Here is a 4,915-nt window from a genome sequence, read left to right on the forward strand (position 1 = left end):
AGGCACCTGCCATATTGACTGGCACAATACACAATAAAAAAAATACTCTTCTACAACAACATAGGTCCCAGTGAGGCCTAAATCCTGTTATGTCCATGGCAAGGAGCTTGGACAGTGGTATGCGCCACTCACTTTTTCTAGTGTCTTCCTTAGCAGTATTCTCTATTTCATCACGAATAAATGTTTGAAATATTTGCATAAGTTGCTTTCGCCTAAATAGGTAAAATTTCAGAACAACTTAGTGAAATCATGAGTAATTATGGAAAATGCAAATCCGAAATGCATCTTCTTGTACATTTTTGACACAAGGGTGTATTTTGTGCTATAAAAAAATAGAGCAAAAAACACAATTGCCGAAAACAACAGCTGCCTATGTTCTGGTTGTTCACTATCTTCCCACAGACCTGTGCTATAATTTTCAAAAGAATGGCGGGGTGTGAGGATTAGGGTGTCATATATGGTATGGCTGCAGGTCCTTACCGTGGAATACACTTGCAAAAACTGTCTTGGGTACAGTCAGGCTGCAACCTTAAGCTCATTCCTGTGTAGCTATGGCTTCGGAGCAGCTAGGCTTGCACAAAGGAATGTGGTGTAAAGTATTTAACAGTTTAAAAATACCAGAAGAAAATCACACAACACGAAAGAACCAGGACACCAATTTATAAAAACAGATTATATTATTATGAATTTTTAAGGACCTTGATGAGCAAAATCCACTGGAGGGTTCCAAAGGTACAGACTTTTAAATATCTTATCACTTTTTAGTCCAACCTCAAACAAGCATTGGTCAACAACAAGTTTGGAAACTTTTCAAATGTTTGTAAAAGTTAGTTCATCTACTTGGCCCAGTTTGTGTGACCAAATCAGACAGGAAGAAGACCCGGGAGGCCAATAGGGCGGATCTGGACAGTTACCTGGCCACCAAAGCATTTTCCAGTCCAGTTGAGAACTTTACAACATGGCTGACATAGACTATATTGGAGTGGTCCTGATGCTGGGGATGCAGGATGAAAGGATGCTCCAGGATGCTCTGATTGCTGTTCGGCCGATGGGGATGCCTTCAGGGTAATTCCTTGGTCCACGGGTGATGAGGGGTGCAACTTTGACCACAGAGGTCGGGGTCCCACTAAGTCCTCTTTACACAGTAGAAGGACAACTGCTGTTGGGCTACTGGTCTCCTGAAAGAGCGCTTGGAGCAATAACCTACGTTGGAGGCTGGTGTCCCTCTTGGGTCACCAATCTGGACTCTGATGTCACCCCCGGATCTGGCTGACTCAGTGCAACTTTTGACTGTTGAGAATCAGTCTCTTGGGGCGCCCGATGGCTGGAAGCTGTGGATCTCCTACAGTGGCTTGCCAGTTTGGGCCGCTTCAGCTCTTTTGTCCATGAAACTGGTTCCAGGGAATCAGTTAACTGAGTTGGTCTGGGGTTGGGGCATTCCTTTTCTCCATACAAAAAGCCACAGGCACAGTACCATTGTCCGTAGCCCAAAGAGCAGCAGTTGCAGTGCAGCAGACAGTGCAACCTCTCTTTGTGTGGGTCCAAGGGTAGCAGGGCAGTCCATCTTCAGTCCTTGTTCAAAGTGACGTAAGGGAGTCTCTCGGCTGTCCTTCCACATCATTTATTTGACATGGGCACACACTCACATCTGCATTCTACAACCTCTGTCACATTCACCATGAGTGCATTTAGTATGTGTGATTACTCATGACACCTATGAGGAGAGAAGATGCAACATTCAACCTGTCTCCTTCATCACACGTACAATTTGGCAAGGGTCTGTGACATGTTTGGACATTGCTTATCTTACATGCACATTCAAAACTGGTTTGAGTGTGGGAGACCTAGACATTTAGGTGTATTGGTCCCTGTATGTCAATCTCTCTTGGTCAGACATGTGAGTGCCACTGAGGAGTTTGTTTTCAGTTATCACATGTGATAGTGCCATTCAGACTTTGCTTGGTTACCTAGCAGACACAAACCTACTATTGTAGGTGATTGCTTCTCTTTTCCTACGTAGGCCATACATCTGTACAGCAGTCTTCACGTGTATTTCCAGGATTGCTGCAGGCATATGTCAAGCCAACACACTTGGTGATATGTGTGTGACAATGTAAATTGTATTTGCTACAGCCTATGCCTACATTTCATCCACACGTTCATGTGGTAGTGCATTCTTTGAATTTTTTGTTATTTCCTGACTAAGGCTCTCATTTCAACTTTGGCGTGTGGGAAGCGCCGCCCGCCAAGTTGAAACCGCCGCGCGGCTGCCAATGCGGCCGCACTCCCACAGTGTCTATTTGGAGACAGCCCAGCGGGGATCTCGGCCGCAACACGGGAGCCGGCTCCAAATGGAGCAGACGGTGTTGTGGCGGTGCGACGGGTGCAGTTGCACCTGTCGCGCTTTTCACTGTCTGCTATGAAGACAGTGAAAAGCTCCATGGGGCCGTGGCAGGGGGCCCCGCGACTCCCCTTTCTGCCAGCCTTCACATGGCGGTTCATACCGCCATGAAAAGGCTGCCGGGAGGGGGACTCGTAATCCCCTGGGCAGCGCTGCAAGCAGCGCTGCCCTGGGGGATTACAACCGCCGGGACCAATGTGGCGGTAAATCGCCGGGACCAATGTGGCGGGAAACCGCGACGCCTCTGTCGCAGTCGTAATCCCATGTGAAGCACCGCCAGCCTGTTGGCGGTGCTTCCGGCAAAACAGCCCTGGCGGTCTTTGACCGCCAGGGTTGTAATGAGGGCTTAAGTTCCTAAATTATTTACATCGGTTGTGGTTTAGTCATGCTCTCTGACATATGGGTAAGTTAAAAATGGTATGTGATGGTGATGATGAGTATGCCATGAGAAATCAGATTTAAAGTTATTTTATTGCAATATGTTGAGGAATGATTATTGTAGTACAGTGTCTAAGAGAAAAAGTTGTGCACAATTTGGTCTCTTCTGCGTGCTCCAGCAGCAGAATGTGTTTGTTCCCCATCCTCCTGTTGTGCATAATTGGCCTCATCCTCCTCACTGGGGACATTTACTTGTTCGTCCCAGGGGACATTTGTGTGTACACGGATGTGCAAAATTGTGTGTGTTCCTGTTTGAATGGATGGTTGTATTGGTGTGTGGTGGTGCACGTTCCGATCATGGGTTGTGCCTCAGGGACCTGGTGATTGTTATTTAATTTCTGGTCTGATATTTCACCCATGCAGAATATGTGTGGGGTTGTCTATATTTGACCCTTAGGCCCAAATTTAAGAGGGCCTAGTGTCTCCTTGCACCACATAAGCATCATTTATTTTCACGCTAATGTGGCCCAACGAAGCAAAAATCACTGTGCCATATTTACAATGTGGCGCAACACATGCTTTGCTGCACTTTGTAACCCCTTGCACCACGTTATGCCTGTTCCAGGCATCATGTATGGAAGGGGGGTGTTCCCCCATTAGGGGGACTGCAAAACTGGTGCAGTGGAATCTAAGAGATTCCACAGCGCCATTTTTAGCGGCTACTCTTAACGTATGCACAGAGCACGCTTTAAAAGGGGGCACAACATTGCTTTCAATTGGCCCCTATGTACTGTGCAGGATTAGCACCAATTTATTTGCACTAATCCTACACAGTACATCAATAGTGTCAAATATTTTGGCACTATTACCTCTTCTCTTTGCAATGGTGCACTGTATTATAAATATGGCGCATATATGGTGGTTGGAGAGGAGCGCTTAGGTGCGTGAGAAAAGTGCAGCTACATTTGATGCTGCACCACTTTTTTTTAAATCTGGCCCTTAGTCCCTTAACTTTAGACCTGCAGAAGAGTGTTGTTAGAAAAATGTTGTCCCTATTTTGTGTGTTGTGTGCCATGTAACAGCTGTTGCGCCCTGTGTGTTGCATTTGAATCCCACCCCTTTGGCCTTGAAATACCTCCCTTGAACAAAGTGTTGTTGTTGCCTATTGCTGACTAGCATGCATATGTGCATGTGGTTCATATGCACATTGTGGCACAGTTGTACAGGATGTATTGTGATTTATGCAAGAGTTTGAAGCACCTGTGGGACAGAACAGGGCATGAGGTGCTTTTCTGCACTACCCTGCATCACCAGTCAAGCCCTGCAATGTCCCATGTCTCCTCAATATTATGTGCTTCTGGCCTCCACCAGTGCATTGGCAGTAGTTGAGCTGCCACAGTCCATAGTTGGCACCTTTGTATCATAGTAAGGAGATGTGGGATTTACGGGTATGATTGTTGGTGTGCTGTGAGGCGTCCATTCCTACATATGATCTATCAATGATGGGGATGTTGTATTTTAATGTGTCTTGCACTATGCACCACACAAGGGAAAGGTGAACACAATGAGTACATCATGCAAGTTTTGGTGATATGTAGATGGTGATGGCACCACTAGGGTGGCATTGTCTGTGCTGCTTTAGGTTTCTACAGCATGGTAAATGTGGGGCAGTGCCAAGATGAGAGTTGTTTGATGATCGCATAGCCAATGCAATACACATAGCTGAGCTATTCTATGCTATGTGTTATGTTTGAAGGATCAGTACTTTATAATAAACCTGTGGACACAAGTAGTGTTGTGACCCCAGCTTTTGTATGCCAAGGGGACATTACTCCATCAGTCCATTATGTTAAGTGGGAGTCAGGTGGTGCTAAGAACTTGTACATATGGGCACATGTGAGGGTGATGTGCATTGAATGTGGTGTAGTGAGGCATGTGGCATATATGATGTTGTCTAAACATCTGGGTTTCCCTGTCCATGTGTGTTTAGTGTGGTGCATGTATTGTTTGCCCCACAAGTTTAATATTTTGTCTGTGTTATGAATTTTATGCTGGCTTACCTATGAGTAGGCTATGGCCATATTGTCCATCCTGGAACCATTGATTGATTGTTGAGTTTCTGAAGATGTAGGCATC

The sequence above is a fragment of the Pleurodeles waltl genome, chromosome 10, assembly GCF_031143425.1.
Source record: "Pleurodeles waltl isolate 20211129_DDA chromosome 10, aPleWal1.hap1.20221129, whole genome shotgun sequence".
Taxonomy (NCBI): domain Eukaryota; kingdom Metazoa; phylum Chordata; class Amphibia; order Caudata; family Salamandridae; genus Pleurodeles; species Pleurodeles waltl.